This window comes from Hemicordylus capensis, chromosome 3 (genome assembly GCF_027244095.1).
Source record: "Hemicordylus capensis ecotype Gifberg chromosome 3, rHemCap1.1.pri, whole genome shotgun sequence".
Lineage (NCBI taxonomy): Eukaryota > Metazoa > Chordata > Lepidosauria > Squamata > Cordylidae > Hemicordylus > Hemicordylus capensis.
The window spans coordinates 41,900,382-41,919,301 of NC_069659.1; the positions used below are offsets into that span (position 1 = coordinate 41,900,382).

At 43.8% G+C, this 18,920-nt stretch overlaps 1 protein-coding gene across 8 annotated transcripts in view; it reads right to left on the bottom strand.

Annotated features, from left to right (window-relative positions):
• The window catches only part of STARD13 (StAR related lipid transfer domain containing 13), a 387,713-nt gene that overhangs the window by 92,664 nt on the left and 276,129 nt on the right, over window positions 1-18,920 (bottom strand). For 2 of the 8 annotated variants that reach the window (XM_053307376.1, XM_053307375.1), the window contains exon 1: window positions 7,569-7,855. The exons of the other annotated variants lie outside the window; for them this stretch is intronic. The gene's annotated coding sequence lies outside the window, so the exon portion shown is untranslated. Of the gene's footprint in view, window positions 1-7,568; window positions 7,856-18,920 lie in introns of those variants that run through there. 8 annotated transcript variants of the gene reach the window in all.

An 18,920-nucleotide genomic window follows, 5' to 3' on the forward strand; every position in this document is an offset into this window, starting at 1 on the left:
TCCAAATGACTGGAATGCCTCTTTGCAACATGTCTTGTTTGCCTACAGAGAAACTCCCCAGGAATCCACTGGACATTCTCTCTTTTAAACTGTCATTTGGGAGGAAATTGTGGGGGGCTTATGGAAATAGTCTGAGATGAGAGGGAAGTGGACTTCCTAAAACAGGCAACATATTACATAATGTGGAGAATCTCCAAATCAGTGCAGGTGATTGAAAGGGGATTGAAAATAAAATGGCTAACATTATAATGCCCTTATACAAAACTATGGTGCAACCACACTTGGAGTACTGCGTACAATTCTGGTCACCACATCTTAAAAAGGACATTGTTGAACTGGAAAAGGTACAGAAGAGGGGAACCAAGATGATCAGGGGCCTAGAGCACCTTTCTTATGAGGCAAGACTACAACACCTGGGGCTTTTTAGTTTAGAAAAAAGACGACTGCAGGGAGACATGATGGAGGTCTATAAAATCATGCATGGTGTGGAGAAAGTGGAGAGAGAGAGATTCTTTTCCCTCTCACACAACACTAGAACCAGGGGTCACTCCATGAAATTGATTGCCAGGAAGTCTAGGACCAACAAATGGAAGTACTTTTTCACACAACGTGTGATCCACTTGTGGAACTCTCTGCCACAGGATGTGGTGACAGCCAACAACCTGGATGGCTTTAAGAGGGGTTTGGATGACTTCATGGAGGAGAGGTCTATCAATGGCTACTAGTCGGAGGGCTGTGGGACACCTCCAGCCTCAAAGGCAGGATGCCTCTGAGTACCAGTTGCAGGGGAGTAATGGCAGGTGAGAGGGCACGCCCTCAACTCCTGTCTGTGGCTTCACTCTCACTTGTGAATCAGAGTCTGGCCAAGAAAAGGTTCAGCCAGCAGTGGACTCAGCTGCTGGCCCTGATGGTAACCCAGAGCATATGAAAACCCCAGAATATGGCCCTGAAGCAATGCGGGGCACACCAGACCCAGTCCCTGCCCCCAGCGATGGCTCAGAACCTGTGGGAGTCCTAAAGGTTAGCTCTGAGGCAGCAGCGCCAGAACCAGGCCTCAGGTCCCGACCCCAGACTGGAGTAAATGGAGCTCCAGAGCTGCCCCTTGTGACAGTGCCAAAGGAGCCAGCAGTGGACGAGGCAGGATCAACCAGATAGGAAGGGGAGTGCCAAGCTTTAAGCTAGAAGGCTATCCCTTTAAGTAGGTTACTCTCTCAGCAGGGAGGCGAAGCCTAGCAAGGGCAGACAGGACTCAGGGGTATTTCAGAGCTCAATCTGTCTCTGCCTGCTGTTGGGTCAACGTGACCCCTAGCTCTGTCCATGGTGCTGTCTGAACCTTGCCTTGCTGCCTGAACTGTGTCCTGCTGCCTTATGTGATTGCCTCTGTTGATCACCAGAACCTGAGGACTCTGCAGTGCAATACTGGACTGGACTGAACAATAACCCTAGCCAACTACAAAACTGAAGGAAGTACAAATGAAGCAAAAACATGTGAGAACCAGAAATACAGGAAGGATCAAAAGATCAGGAGATCTTTTCATAATCTTAAAGTATATGCAAACTAATTTCTTTGTATTGGAGTGCCTGAGTGAAGTGACTGACTTGTGTCACCTGGGAATGGAAACTCAGGTGCATCTCCCCTCTTTTGAAAGAGCAACCTCAAGAACCAGAACATGAAGCTGCTCTTTCTGCACTTGGTAATCCAAGATTTTAAAAAATGATAATTGTGGGCTGGTTGTAGTTGGATGTAGGCTAGTTAGGATTATGACAATCTTTGAAGCCGCTTAGTTTATTCAAGAGCAGCTAATCTGTGAAAAGTGAACAAAATATCGTAGTCAAGGGTATTTCCTTGAAGGAGCAAACAGGTTTTTAAAAACCTCAATGAGAACATGCACTGAGAACCAAAGGATTTCCCCCTCCCACCCTTATATTTGCCATTTCCAAGTTTCTGTATGGCTTAAGCACAATAATCTGAATATCTGAGTTCAAAATCACTACTCAGCCACAGACTCATGCGGCAGCTTTAAGCAAGTCACTCATCCTCAATTTCCCCATCAGGGGGAATTTTAAATACATACGTGTGTGTGTGTGTGTGTGTGTGTGTGTGTGTGTGTGTGTGTGAGAGAGAGAGAGAGAGAGAGAGAGAGAGAGAGAGAGAGAGAGAGAGAGAGTTATCTCGAGTTGCCAACTTTACAAGATTGGTCTGGTGTCTCCAAAAACTCCAGGACACTACTGTTTCATTTTCCAGGACACTACTGAAAGCAATCCTAGTTATTTTAATGGAATGATATTGAGAAAAATATTGGGGGCCGCGGGGGGTGGGTTCACAAATAGCTTCAGCCAGAATTAGCAACACTAATGTGATCAGGACGGCAAGGCAGTTTTAAGTATTAGAAAACTGATCAATAATAAAGGGAGGGAATGCTCCATTATTCTACTTTCCCCTACATTTCGATCTCATCTGTGCGAAGTCCCTGTACCTACCTTTCTACTGAAGTGACTTCTTGTTAAAACAGAAAAAGTCCAACAATTTGTCTTTTTTTGTTTTGTTTTTTGGCTTTGAAAACAGAAGCAGCTAGTGTCATTAGAAAAAACACACGAGCACTTACCACACAGTGCTGATTCCCTCATCACTTAAAAATGCTGCAATTTGATTCCAATGATGTCAAAAGCTGGTATACAGCAAATACCAGCATATGACAGGGATGGTAAAGCAAGAGGCCTATGAAAAGGGAACAAATGATTTCAAGGCAATACATGCTCTTTCGAAAGCAGGCTGACAGCAACACAGAGAAAATGGCATTAACCTTGTATCCCTTAAGGCAAAGCATTTAGGATGATAAGAATCAAAGGCCAGGCCTCTGCAAATAATAATGATTTTTTAAAAAAAAGATAAATACAAACTAGAGCCATTTTAAGCACCTCATGTTCCCCATTACTTACTACAGTGATTCCCAACCTTGGGTCCCCAGATGTTGTTGGACTACAACTCCCCTAATCCCCAGACACAATGGCAGAAGCAAAAGGATAGGGGTTGAGGAACAGGGCATGTTGGATTTGCCCCCAGAGTCTTCAGTTTGTAAAATCTAAAGATGACATTTAGAGGGATTTTATGCAGTCTTGGATCAGTCTCTGAAAATGTGTGAGATGAAAAACGAAAGTCCGCACATACTTAGGACTGCTTGGATAAAGGAAACAAATTTCCCCCATATTTTGGAAATACAAATTCTGGAAGTGTACTCAGTCGAATCTTCAGCATTTTATTTGAAACTCACAGGTTCATTCCAAGGCAGAGATGTGGAAAAACCAGGGAAACAAGACAGATTACATATTGTCAAGGCAGGAGATAAATTTAGCTGTTGCGCTGGGTTGAAATGGAAGCCAAATTGGGTGTTTTACCCAATGCTGGAGGACACTTCATCTCTCAAAAGTTGAGTCCCATTGTTTGGAGGTAAAAGATGACCCTCAAGTCAAAAGTCCATTTCCTGGGCAGTCAGTTGTAGTATTCTCCAGCTTACAAATTAATAGGTTGTGCTGGTCATTAGCAGAAAAATTGACAACTCAAAGTAGGTAATGTTTTCATTAGAGCCAACAGAGAAGGATGTACAACTGAACACATTCTTCATATTTACTCCTGCCTCTCTGTTCCTTTCCTTGTTCAATATATAGATTGTAAGTCCATAGGACAGGGGCGTAGCAAGGGGAGAGTGGGCCCGTGTTCACATAGTGCACACGAGTGGCCTCCCCACTCTCAGTGGTACCCTCCTTTGGCAGCATGCACGCACCCCCCCCCACATTCCTCCCCCAGGCCGGGGCTCCCACCGCTACCACTGGGCACCTGCCGCTGCTCTGTCTCCACTGCCAATCCTGCTTCCATCAGCCAAGCTCCTGGCCAGTTGACGGAGGGTGCAGACACACTCCTGATGGGAGTCCAGTGGGAAGGATGATGGGTGGAGCTGGGCAAGTGGCCGAAGGAGATGACTGGTGGTGACAGCAGAAGCCCCTGCCACGGGGAGTGGCAAACTCGGCAGCTCCTGGATTCAGGGCACAATGGATTATTTGAACCTGTCCACCCTATTACTGTTCCACCCCTGACACTGAGGCAGGGACTCGTCCTCTCATTCTTTGTATATATGAATGGCACTTTTATTATTATTAATAATAGTAATAATAAATAATAAACAGCATAGCCAATCTGTTGCAAGATGTAAAGTATATAGGTGGCAGCCTGAGCCACAATATGATACAACCTCTTGTCTAAATCCTGGCATATGGAATATAAGTATCTTGGAAAGCAAAGGACCTGCCCCCAAGTCCTCTGCCCTGTGACCCAGTGCCCATTACACACATTGCATTAATACAACACTTTCCTTCATTCCTTTTTCCACTCGTCTAGGCAATAAAATCACTCCTAGCCCTAGGGAAACTCTTTAAGTGGAAAAGATGGCAAGGAGAAATCTGGGACCTTCAGCACACCAGCTTCCCAAGCTGAACAGCACAGGACAATTATATATTTTTGGTTAAGAGGTCACCCAGTAGAGCGATGTGATTGTCAGATAACACATAAATGTGCCAGAAACCTAAAAAGAACAAGGCATCAGGGATTCTGGGCAGGATCTAGCTGCAACTGATGTTGATACTATTGCTTGATAGTTAAACAGAAACAATACAGTATGCTACTTTCCCCTCCCCAACTTACTCTTCATCATCAATAACAGAGCACCACCCCGCTAAGTAAATGACATCAATCAGCAGGGAGTTCTGTAAAATGCATAAAACAGTCATCTTCCAAACTCTACCAGAAGATAAACGATTCCAGACATTGGACTGTAGCCATTTTCCCACACATGCTACAATGTTTTGTCATCCATATTGGGCCATAATGTTGAGTGTGTGGGGTTTTTTTCTAATTCTTTTTAAAAAAAAGAGGTTAAAGCTAAAGCTTTCACTTCTGGCTGAGAACATACAACACATTTTAAAACTATTGTGACAAAAGGGGCATTGTTGCATAAGCTGTAGTAAAACTGTCCGATGCCAAACCCAGATTCCAGGGTCTTGCAACAATCACCTCCTGCTTGCTATTATCACCTCCATCCCAAACCATTCAGAATTATGTAGATGGCACCCAGCAAGAATGACTGAACAAACTGCAACACAGTTTACACTTCCTAGATTCAACTTGCCAGTCTAGCCTTGTTCACAATTAAGTTCAACGCATGTACAGGCTGTGTATAGCATATGCATGTACAGTTATTCACACATTATGTTCACTGCACGTACAGCAATCCATTTCCTATCTGCACCCTGCATGTATCCAGTTTCACTTTTAAAATGAACATGTGTACAGTCATTCACATAATAACACAATTCACACAATGTGTACGGACACTAATATGCAAGTCTGATATAATATAAATTAAAGTGTTGGACTAGGACCGGGACGACCTGGGTTCGAATCCCCATTCAACAATGAAACTCACTGGGTGACTCTGGGCCAGTAATGCATCTCTCAGCCTAACCTACCTCACAGGGTTGTTGTGAGGATTAAAAAAAAAACCCATGCACACTGCTCTGAGCTCCTTGAAGGAAGAGCGGGATATAAATGTAATAAGTAAATAAATAATGAAATGAAATAATTTAAAACAACAGGGCTACAGGAGATTGATGAATCACATTTCAACAATACTCTAGGACCAAAGAAAGGAACACATTTATTATTTCCAGATATACTGGAGACAGTCTTCTCAGTAATCATGTCACCTCAGGAAATTGAATGTCTATGGATAGGAGTCTAGTTTGATTTTTAAATTCATATACTAGAGATATTTATTGGAGATATATAGATATAGATATATATTTGGACTGATGGTCTTTTGTAGTTTTATGATGTGTATGACTGTATTTATGGATTGTTGTAGCAACATATGTATAAAAAGAATAATCTCTGGAAGAATATTAGGGCATTTTTTAATATATGTAATTTACCCCTATTTTTTCCAGGATAAAAAGGGGGTGGGGAGAGAATCATTTGCAGTTCTTTATGCTCTCACCATGCAGTTTATAATACTGTTTTCTCAACAACGCCAATACAAATACCCTGCACCCAGCATACACACCAGTAACAAGACCCAGCCATGCACAGACTCTGACAAAACCTCTTGCAGGGAGGAGGAAGTTCTGGCCTCTGCAAAGCACCATCCCCCTAAGTATATGGCATCAATCAGCAGGGAGCTCTGTAAAATACATAAGACAGGAGCCTCCAGCACAGGACTGGACAAACCTGGCCCTCCAGTTGCTCTTGAACTACAACTCCCATCATTCCCAGCTACAATTTACTGTGGCTGGGTATGATGGGATTTGTAATTCAACAGCAGCTGGAGGGCCAGGTTTGCCTCAGCCCTGCTCTAGCACCAACTTGCAACTGGAGCTTGCCTCTTCTGTCGATATTCCTCTTGAGGAGCTTGAGACCTCAGAGGATCTCACATTCTCATCTCTGCCCCCACTCCAGACTTTCCTTCATTGCCCCGGGCGCTTTCCAGATTAGACCCTGCAACGTGGTCACGGCAGATCTCGGAAGTGTGCTTCCACACTTCCTGTATTGTGACACCACAGTCCCTACGCAGGGTGCCATTTGCAATTCCAAAGTCTCGTTTTGGATTTAATCGCTGCGATATAGAGCTAGGACGTCATAAAAAAGGTGTTGTTTTTTCTGGGTTGCAAGTTTTTGCGAGACTGCTCCCCCTGCAGGTTTTATGTTTTGAATGCAATTTGCCGGACTGAGGCATTTAGCCACTTTTAAGCGGCTAATCTGGAAAGTGCCCTGGAACCCCCAAAGCAGTGCAGTATCGGATCAGGGCCAATATCTAGAAGTAGTGTAGGAGTGACCACCTGGCTGCCTGAGACATTCTTTCCCATGGGCCTACTCAGGTGCAGGAGGCAAAAAACCACAGTGCAGGGACCCAACTAAGTCCAGGAAGGGATGGGGCTCTCTGTTCTCTTTGTTAGCACCCCAGTATCAGCTAAGCACTGTTGGTGGCTGAGGGCTCTAGAGCCAGCTCCCAGGTCTTTGCTTTGATCTACTGCTTTTGCTTTGCTTTCCAGCCTTCCTGCCCTTCAGTTCCAGCCCATCACTTCCTCTCACCCCGCTGCCTCCCATCCTAGCTCCCACTCGAACCTCAGTCTCTAAATCAGACTCACATCATGAATGGCATATGACCCACTCTGCCTCCCTCAGGCTAAGGACAGCCATGCATGTTTCTGATCAGTAATGCCAGCATGATCTATTCTTTAAAAATTATTTTCCATGTGAGAAGGTAACCCACAAATATAATAAATCTAACCCACCCTACAACATGGAGTATGAGGTACCTGAAAGCTTGTTTGCAAATCATTGGCATAAACAACTTCAAGATAAGCTTAGCTGCAAGCCTAACATGTCCTTAAAACCCTTAAAATAAGAATGTACAAAGAAGATAAGCACAGATTTCCTTTCTCTCAAAACTGAAGAGTGCTTCAAACAGCATTACTTATTGTACTGATAAACACATAATTACTAGAAGATGTAAACTTACTTTGTGCACAAATATCCCAAGGCTCCAAGGCTCCTTCAAAACAAAACCTCTCCTTTAATTCATTTTCTGCTTATTGCAAATAACTTTTCAGAATCTGACAGATGGTTTCACTCTGCCACTGAGCATTTCCTCTTGGTTATCTCTGACAGCCAATATTTCCACAATGCTGTCGGCTGGGCTGTGCTCTACATCATTTCTGGTCCGATCAATGTCTGCCTAGCTTTTGGTTGGTTTCTAGTCCCGCCTCCTGTTCCTGAAGAAATGAAAACTCACAGCTGGATCTTCTGCAAACCATCTCTCTTACCACGAACTGCACAGCTCGGGTAAATCATGCAATTATGCCATGAAAAGGCCTGCAACTCAGTTTGAAACTCGGAAAGCAATTACTCATCTTAATGAGGTGCACATGAAAGTCAACCATGTAGTCAAATCAATAATACTGAAAAGTAATGACAAGAGATCCGTGACCTTCAAGCCTGAAGAACCTAGCCAATGTAATACAGCACTTCCCGACACTAATGTGAGTGTATGGCCAAAACACACTGCACATTTGCTAGCAAGCTGTCCTAAAAGAAACATATACCCTCAGGGCTATGAGTTACTGACTGGTGCTTATTTTATTTCCTAACAGATGAGTGTGAGGATCACTTCCTCTATTACTTTTCTCTACTTACGTTTGTAAAATATATGTGGGGAGCTGCTGGAAATGACTAAATAAACAACCTCATACTAAGTCAGGTTTTTTTTTTAAAGTATAAGAAAAGAAGCTCTCACTGATCCAGATTATTGGTCCCTCTAGCCTAGAATGATCTGCTTTGACCGGTAGCAACTCTCTTAGTTTTTCTAATTGAGATTCTCACCCCTGGAGATGCCAGGGTTTGATCTTGGGATCTTATGTATGCAGAGCATTTGCAGTATCCTTGGGCTATTATGGGGTCTCGATTGTGCACCTGACAGTATACCCCCCCCCCTTTCTTTTTTGCACTCTTACAGAGGTGCTGGGCAAGAAGGACATGTGTCTGAGAGAAAATAGTCCAGGAAAAAATTAGTATTTTCTTGATAATATTAGGACTAGAGGTCATTCAAACAATTGAAAACTGTGTTTTACATGGGTTTGGGACCTACGTGTGCTCTTAATTTTTGGCTGCATGGAAGCAAGGTAAGAGGAAAACTTGGGTTGAAGTGATTGTGTGGAAGCAAGGTAGGAGGAGAAGCTACCCAGGATTTCCTCCTACCTTGCTTCCACACAATCAAAAATTAGGAGCACACAGATCCCAAACCTGGGTAGGACACTTTCGCTTGTGCTACACAGATCCCAAACCTGGGTAGGACACTTTCGCTTGTGCTAATATTATGGCTATTTCCCAGCAATCCTGAGACATCCCGAGATTCCATCTACATTGTCCCAAAGCATCCAGAGCAAGTTTACCACACTCAGTGCATACAACACATATGCCAAATGGTCCGATTCCTTTGGATCCAGATGAAAGCCATGGGGTCACCAGATCTCCGAAATCCCCCTCAGGAGATTTCTGGTTTGTCCATGGAATCCTCATCTCTGATATGGTTCCTGTCTAGCACCTTTTGAAACTCCTTTGTCCTTTCAAGTATTACCATCAGCTTTCGACTGAAAGTATCAACGGACCACCATTAGCACAAGAAACCAAAGATGGTCCCCCTTTTCAACATGTTTAGAATAACTATTCCAATCCCCAAAATCCAAGATAGATCTGCCTTGTGCAATTCCAGGAATCCAGTCTGCCAGATCTCTTTTGCAATGCATCTTGCCTAGACCAGGTGTGTATAGAGGGCATCCCTCCCTTCCACAGACCTCGTGAGTCTTTTACATGTTTCTCCTTCCATACCTTCCATGCATGTGTGTATGTGTTGTGTTCCAGTCAGTCAGACCAGAGGCTTTTAAAATTTAAAAATGAAATCTAATGCTTCCGCAGCCTTACTCTACTTCTTCCCTGATCTTTCCTCTGAAACTGATTTCTCTTTGGCCTTGTTTGTCACTATTAACATGACCCTCACCGCTGTCCTTATCTGCTTTCCATAAGAGCTGATGGCTTAGTTCACTCTTATCTTTAGTTAGTTATTGAAACTGTTTAGTTTATTACTCTTGTGTAGTTAACTGTTTACATACATATTAGAGAATCCATTAGTCGATACATATTCATATCCACTCCTATCTCTCTAGCAGATTCCAGATGGTGTTGCTTGGAGACTGTTGTTCCTCTAAGCGAGAACTGAAGTGTGGAGTGATACATGGCTCCATACTGACTCCAATGCTTTTTAACATCTGCATGAAACCGCTGGGAGAGATCATCAGGAGATTTGGTGCAGTATGCTGATGACACCCAAATCTATTTCTCCATGTTAGCATCATCAGGAGAAGGCATAATCTCCCTAAATGCCTGCCTGGAGTCAGTGATGGGCTGGATGAGGGATAACAAACTGAGACTGGATCCAGATAAGATGGAGGTACTCATTGTGTGGAGTCAAAACTGGAGAGACAATTTTGATCTGCCTGTTCTGGATGTTCCTTCCTCCCCGGAAGGAACAGGTATGCAGTCTAGGGGTGCTTCTGGATCCAAGCCTCTCCCTGGTGTCCCAGGTTGAAGCAGTGGCCAGAAATGCCTTCCAACAACTTCAGCTGATACGCCAGCTGCATCCGTTTTTTGAGATGAACGACCTCAAAACAGTGGTACATCTGCTGGTAACCTCCAGACTTGATTGCTGCAATACGCTCTATGTGGGGCTGCCATTGTATGTGATCCAGAAACTACAGTTGGTCCAGAATGCGGCAGCCATGTTGGTCTCTGGGTCATCTCGAAGAGACCATATTACTCCCATACTGAAGGAGTTACACTGGCTGCTGATATGTTTCCGGGCAAAATACAAGGAGTTGGTTATAACCTATAAGGCCCTAAACAGCTTGGGCCCTGGGTATTTAAGAGAACGTCTTCTTCGTCATGAACCCCCCCGCCATTGAGATCATCAGGAGAGGTCTGTCTGCAGTTGCCACTGGCTCATCTGGCAGCTACTCAGGGATGGGCCTTCTCCGCTGCTGCCCTGAGGCTTTGGAATGTGCTCCCTAGTGAAATAAGAGCCTACCCATCTCTGACAGCTTTTAAAAAGTCTTTAAAGACTCATCTGTTCACCCAGGCTTTTAATTAATATTGTTTTAATGGTTTTAATGCTGTTTTAAAATATTGTTTTTAAAATTTTAAATTGTTGTAATGTTTTAAACATTTTACTGTAAACCGCCCAGAGATGTAAGTTTCGGGCAGTATAAAAATATGTTAAATAAATAAACAAACAAACAAATAACACCAAGAAGGTTGCCAGTTTGAATCACCACTGGTATGTTTCCCAGACTATGGGAAACACCCATGTTGGGCAGCAGCATAAACTCATACTGCACGGGAGGAGGCAATGGTTTGAAGATTTGAAGATCTATGCTCAGACGATACATGCGGCAAAGAAGTTATTCTTCTCCTCCCGTATCACTTTCACAAGTTCACATCCAGAGGAGTTATTCAGGGTCATGAAGGGGCTAATGTGCACCCCTTCTCCCTTGAATCAGTACTTAGAACCAACAATTACTCACTGTGATGTTTTTAATGAGTTCTTTGTGAAAAAAATCTCTTGTATTTGGGCCGACTTGGATTCAAACTCCACAAATGTTAGAGTTGAATGCCGAGGTGTCCAGCAGCTCCTCTTATGTGATGATCCTGGATCAGTTTCAGTTTGTGACTCCTGAGAACATGGACAGGTTGCTTGGAATGGTGTCACCTACCACCTGCCCTCTTGATTCCTGTCCGACATGGCTTATATTATCTGGCAGAGAGGCTGTTGTAGAGGGCCTGGTAGAGATTATAAATGCTTCTCTGAGGGAGGGCAGGGTGCCTCCTTGTCTTAATGAGGCAATCATTAGACCGCTTCTGAAGAAGCCTGCCTTGGATCCCGCAGAGTTAAATAATTACAGGCCTGTCTCCAACCTTCCATGGTTGGGTAAGGTGATTGAGAAGGTGGTGGCCTCCCAGCTCCAGGTGGTCTTGGAAGAAATTGATTATCTAGACCCATTTCAAACTGGCTTTCTAGTGGGCTATGGGGTGGAGACTGCCTTAGTTGGCCTGATGGATGATCTCCAATTGGGAATTGACAGAATGTGACTCTTTGGTCCTTTTGGATCTCTCTGACATGGGCATGGTATCGGACTTTGGGGATGAGGAGGAGACAGGCAGTGTGACAGAGAAGAAGGGAGTGCAGCAACCTCAAAGGCAAGAAGTTGCAGAGGCAAGTGGGACCAACTCACGAGATGCTGAAAAAGAAACAGAGCCTAGTATGACAGCTCCTGTGGAGGAGGTGCTGCCAATCTCAGCTGTAGAGAGGTGTCAGTCGAAGAGACAGGAGGAGATAAGGAGACGCACACGCGGAATGGCTCGACTAACAAGAAGTGCTGCTGAGTCAGGGACCCATGATTGAAAGCACATGTCTTCAGCCTATTTACGATGGCTTCACCTCAGCTGCATTGCTGGTAGCAACGTCATGCTTTGGTGAGCTAAGCAGCTGTGTTCCTGCTTGTTTTGACTGTGCTTTGACTCTGGACCGTTTGGACTCGACTTGGACTTGGTTTGACTGACTGGATATTGTAATGACTCGGACTGGCTTTGGTTTGGAAATTGCTTACAGCTTGGATCTGACATTCTCCTTTTGACCCTTTGCCTACTTCATGCTCCATCTGCTGATATATACCTCTGGATTAGCCTGACAGGTTAACAACATTCTCGGCGGCTTTCAATACTATTGACCATGGTATCCTTCTGGAACGTCTGAGGGAATTGGGGGTGGGAGGCACTGCTTTGCAGTAGTTCCGCTTCTACCTCTCGAGCAAATTCCAGATGGTGTTTCTTGGAGACTGTTGTTCTTCAAAATCTGAACTTTTGTATGATTTCCCTCAGGGCTCCATATTGTCTCAGATGTTGTTTAACATCTACATGAAACCACTGAGAGAGATCATCAAGGGATTTGGTACAGGATGTTATCAATATTTATTATTTATTTATTTATTATTTATTTATTTAATTTATATACCGCCCTTCCAAAATGGCTCAGGGCGGTTTACAATTAAAACAACTCCTAAAACAATGAAAAGCTAAAACAAATTAAAAACAATAAAACAACTAACAATTTAAAAACATTTTAAAACAAAAATTAAACATTGTCCCCAGACCCCAGCTCAAGAAAACACGTAGACTTAGTATAGAAGAAAAGGGCCACAACTTTGTTAACTATTACACAAAGCATGGCAGACTGGAACACCAGGTGATTAATCAATATGCTGATAACACCCAAATCTTTTTCTCCATGTCAACATCATCAGGAAAAGGCATAACCTCCCTAAATGCCTGCCTGGAGGCAGTAATGGGCTGGATGAGGGAAAACAAACAGAGGCTGAATCCAGATAAGACAGAGGTACTTATTTGTGCGGGGTCGAAACTCGGGAGATGATTTTGATCGGCTGGTTCTGGATGGGGTCACACTCCCCCAGAAGGAACAGGTGTGCAGTCTGGGGGTGCTTCTGGATCCAAACCTCTCCCTGGTGTCCCAGGGTGAGGCGATGGCTGGAGGTGCTTTTTATCAGCTTTAGTTGATACGCCAGCTGCATCTGTATCTTGAGATGAATGACCTCAAAACAGTGGTACATTTTCTGGTAACCTCTAGGCTGGATTACTCCAATGCACTTTGTGTGAGGCTCCCTTTGTACATAGTCTGGAAACTGCAGTTGGTTCAGAACGTGGCAGCCACATTGGTCTCTGGGTCATCCAGGAGAGACTATATTACTCCTGTCTTGAAGGAATTGCACTGGCTACCAATACGTTTCTGGGCAAAATACAAGGTGCTGGTCATTACCTATAAAGCCATAAACAGCTTAGGCCCTGGGCATTTAAGAGAATGTCTTCCTTGCCATGAGCCCCACCACCTGCTAAGAACATCTGGAGAGGTTTCCCTGTGGCTGGCGCCAACTCATCTGGCAGCTACTCGGGGACAGGCCTTCTCCGTTGTAGCTCCTGGACTTTGGAATGCGCTCCCTGTTGAAATAAGAGCCTCCCCATCTCTGGCAACTTTTTAAAAGGCACTGAAGACACATTTATTCACCCAGGCTTTTAATTAGATTTATAGTTTTAAAATTGTTAATACTGAGTTTTAAATGTTTTAAATCTTCTAAATGATTTAATTATAAACTGCCCAGAGATGCAAGTTTTGGACGGTATAGAAATATTTTAAATAAATAAAGTAATAAAGTAATAAAGAAATAAATGATAAACTCCTCTTGTATTCTACCAAAGAACACCAGAGGGCTCTATGGGTACCAAGAGTCGAAACCGACTTGATGGCACACTTTACCTTTTAGCTCAAGAAGAAGAAGAAAAAGAAGAAGAAGAACAAGAAGAACAAGAAGAACAAGAAGAAAGTAGCTGCCAGGAGCCTTTAGTCTGCCCACTTCTGCTCCAATCACTTATTTTGTTTGCACATTAACTTTCAGGGTCGACTGATGCATTTATTCTTGTCAACTGCGCTCGTTTCCAAGCATTTTCTCTGATATGATTACAGTTGCTGCCTCATGACATTTAAAAAAACCCCACAACTTTGGTATTTGGAAAGAGCTGAGGATGGAAGTTTCCCAGTTGGTAACCTTCGAATCATTTTTTCACAGAGAAAGGGGCTATTTACCAGCAATCTTTGTGAATATGAGCTGCTAATTTTGCCATGTGCAGATTTCTGTTTACTTGTGGAGTGCATTTTTAGTGTATTTGGCCAGACCTAATACATTCAACCATCTTTATCTCATCTGTCCTCACCATTTTCTTATATAAGTAACATCAGAACTGTACAAAAAAGGAACTGAGTGACATGCCCTAAATGTTTATATTCGAGACTAAATGCTACATGCATTAATATTTTATCTTTAATTTGGCCTTCCTCTTACGTCTGAAGCCTACACTGCAGTGGTAAACGGTCAGCTCCTTTTCAAGGCAGAAATAACTGCACTTTGATGGAGGTGTTAAAGATTTATTCTTCCACTTCTCATAATATGATTTAGCAGCTCAAAGCAGAGGGGAGCTAGCATCACGGGACTAGCTGTCTTTCCAAGAGCCAGCAGAAAGAAAGCAAAATATCCAAAAATCCTTCTTGCCTTCCAGGAGGCCTAATGGAAAACATTGTCTATTACACAGCTTGCAGTTTTATGAATTGAGAGCAGTGTGATTTGCAGAAACTATTGTTCCATCAAGTGCAAGTCAGCTCTCCTGCTGAGGCCAAGCAGTCCATGCTTCAGATTTCAAGTGCAGCAACTATAATGGTTCTCTTGGGGGATGCGATGCATAATCTACAGCAATAGCTTGATGATGGAGAAAGAACTGCACAGTGGCTCACATCATGACTAGCATGGTCTGCATGCTCCAAACACCCGTGGGTATGCAGAACTAGCCCCCATCTTTCAGAACCATGGGGACTAGCACAGGAGCTAGTGCTGCTGTGTGCGTCCTGATGTTTGGAACACACATGCAGTGTTAGTCAGGCTACAGACGTCAGTCACTGTCTATAAAGGGGGGCAGTTCTAGGCTTATTCTAGTTTTCAGAGCCCACTGCTGATCCCTGGGACCACCTTTGTGTCCACAGCCTTCGTATGGTAGAGGCACAGTGATGCTCTCTTGAGGCCCACCCAGGTAGGAGTTTTGCTGTTTGGCCTTCTGAACAGCTGTGGCCCTGCACATGATGGTGGGGTGGTGGTGGTAGATATAGGTAGCGAAACTGTAAAATCCATGAGATGGGGAGGAATGGGCAAAGGACGCTTTATTTCTTTGCCCTCTTTCTCCTCCCAATCTCACATAGACCAATTTGCTATGAAGGAGGAAAAGGAGCCAAGCCCCCGCCAGCCGCCAGGTGAGTGGCGGAGGCGCTTCCCCGCTGTAGGGGCTGATGGGTGGCACGTTGCGGCTCCGAACAGCATTCAAGAGCCGCAGTGGCGGGGGTGAGCACCAAATTAATTTACTCTTAAAGGTGCCTCCCCACACGAAGGTGTGTTCATGGGCCGCCACTGCCCCAAGCCTTGAAGATATTTTATGATGGCACTGCTTAAAGGAATGTCTCAATGGGGAGGGGAAATCAAGGTCACAAACCAGATGTCTGAGAGTGTAAATGTGAAATATAACACTTGGAAGCAAATCAGAACCTTTGGGGTTAGGTTAACACTTTGGCTTGTATGCAATGCGCAGGTGCGAAAGTTGTTTACCCTAGGGTATAAAAAGAGGGTGGGCTGCCAGACTAGGCAGGTGGCTGCACCCAAAGCTTTTGCTAGCACTAAAATAAAGCTTTGTTTGAAGCTTGATACTGGTGTCCGGTGAAAATACCTAACCAAAAGACGAGCGGAACAGGGAGTAAATCTCTCATCTAACACTGTCCACCTTTGAACTGGCCAACCACAAGTCTTTCAAACCTGTTTGGAGGCCCATAAAAGGGCCTCCGAACAGGTTCATGCACATCCCTAGAGTGGAACTGAGCCTTCATCCTCGTGTTATCTTGGCACCTAACATGTTCACCTGTAGGACACCAATTATAGGGAAGTCTTACATGAAGATACTCCCGCAATTGTTCAATGTGACACCTAAATATTTGAATCTGCTTTTCATTGAGCTTGACCATTAGTCCATCTAGCACAGTACTGTCTATATTGATTGATTGAATATACTGCCCAATCCACAGACTTAGGCAAGAACAGCATCCGAGATTTAAAATCAAGAGAGAGAGAGAGAGAGAGAGAGAGAGAGAGAGAGAGAGAGAGAGAGAGAGAGATTTAAAGGGCAAATGCCTGACTAGCAGAAGTTCTCCAGGGCACTTTCCAGCTAGCTGCTCATCAGCAGCAAAATGCCTCCGTTCAGGCAAGTCGCATTCGGAACGTACACAGCAGGTGGAGCAGTCTCGCAGCAACTAACATCCCGAAAAAACAGCAGCTTTTCCATGCTGGATGTACAACGTCCTTGCTCTATATCACAGTGATTAAATTCGCAACAAGGCATTGGAAATGTGAATGGCACCCTGCTGTCCACGTAGGGATTGCAGTGTCATGACACAGGAAGTGTGGAAGCACACTTCTGAGATTCATCCTGACCCCATTGTAGGGTCTAGTCTGGAAAGCGCCCAGGGCTTCAGACAAGGGTCTTCCCTAGCTCCACTTGGAAATGTCAGGAACTGCACCTGGGACCTCCTGCAAACAAAGCATACACTCTGCCAGTGAGCTACACTACAGTGCCTCTCTGAACTAAATTTACCCTGGCTACTGGCAACAGCTTAAACTCCTGAGATACTTCCACATTTGACTGGCTGGGGGCGGGGGAGGGATATCAAGCTGTTTCCAAAATGTTTTGAGAAGCAGCTCAGTTATTTCCTGGTCCAATCCATTGCGATCCTGAGGGAAGTTATCCATTACTACCCAGCAGGTATCATAGACTAATGCAATCCATCCAGACATATGGCCAAAAGATAATGCAATCCACAGTATTGCCAAAAGCATGCAGATTTTGTAGGCACTTTGCAGGATCTACTGTATATTCATTGCAAAAGATATGTTGCAATAGGATCCATACCTCCATTCTGAAAGATGTACATAGCAAACATTTATTTATTTATTTTGTTTGTTTGTTTGATTTCTATACCGCCCTTCCAAAAATGGCTCAGGGCGGTTTACACAGAGAAATAATACATAAATAAGATGGATCCCTGTCCCCAAAAGGCTCACAATCTAAAAAGAAAAATAAGATAGACACCAGCAACAGTCACTGGAGAAACTGTGCTGGGGGTGGACAGGGCCAGTTACTCTCCCCCTGCTAAATAAAGAGAATCACCACATTAAAAGGTGCCTCTTTGCCAAGTTAGCCAGGGTTAACATTAGCTGTACAAAAATGTTCAGGAAAAGAGTGTGTGTGTGTGTGAAACTCTCTTTTGAAATGAATACACTGACAATTTTCATTGTATAACCATTTGTAAATGGCAACAATGGCTAATGATGGTAGTGTATTGATTTTCAAACTCAGATCAACACAGGAAAATACTTCAGAGGGCACTTTACAACTTCAGTATGTTTTTACATCTTCAAAATATGTTTCATTATGCTCATAATCTTTGTCTAGTTTATTACAGAAAGAAAAAGGTCACTGTGCCTTTGTGGAATTAAGGTCTCTTTTTGACCTTTTAGCAGTCTAGCAAAATAATATTTGCTTTTCTTTCACCGTCCCTGGAATCACTTGAAAAACATTCCCTCATCAAACAAAGGTGCACACATTGCACACAATCATCGATTAATGTTATTCGTCCCTCACTGGCTTTCCAGTTTTTCCTCATACACTTTTCCTGATACATTTCACAAAAAGAGGGGTGAAGTTAGCCATGTGGTTACTTCCCATGCCAGTCTCAGGTTGGGGCAATGCTGCTGTAGGAAGAAACCATGTCATCTGCTGCCATCAAACACTAACAGGAGCCTCATGGAACCATCACTGCAGCATCTGCCATGACACTGCTGGTTCTAAGTTGTTTCATTATATGCCAATGATGTTGTATGTTTTAAAAATAATAGACTACAGCAATCTAGAAATATGCACGAGAAGGGGTTACCCGATGCAACGGAGAATAGAACTCCTGAAAATGTAACAATTTTCACTGCAGAGTAGAATATTTTGGGAGCATTTAGACATAAGAAGTTACACCCTGCTTTACACTCTGATGAAATGTCATTACATCATTGGAAAAGGTACAGGAGTCTTGCTCTCTGTGTACTCAGTGTACACACCACACACAACACTATATGGGGCTCCACAGGCTAGAGGCTCTAATAATTTCACAGAAACAGACACACAGAACTGGCTAGATTATAGTTTACCTGGTGTAAGTATGTTATGCAAACTTCTGAGTTACAAGAATTATTCTTTGGGCAAAATGAGTCTTCATAGTGTAGATTCCATCACATAGATGCTGTAAAATGTACAATTAGTATTAGAACGTAAGAACAGCCCTGCTGGATCAGGCCCAAGGCCTATCTAGTCCAGGATCCACACAGTGGCCCACCAGATGCCTCTGGGGGACCCACAGGCAAGAGGTATGTGCATGCCCTCTCTCTGCTCTTGCTCCCCTGCAACTGGTATTGAGAGAAATCGTGCCTGTGAGGCTGGAGGTGGCCCACAGCCACCAGACTAGTAGCCATTGATAAGATATCATTAGCAATTATTATTGCTAATAATAATCTGAAGTAGTGAAGCAAGGGGAGATTAATACAACACCTGAAGATCTATT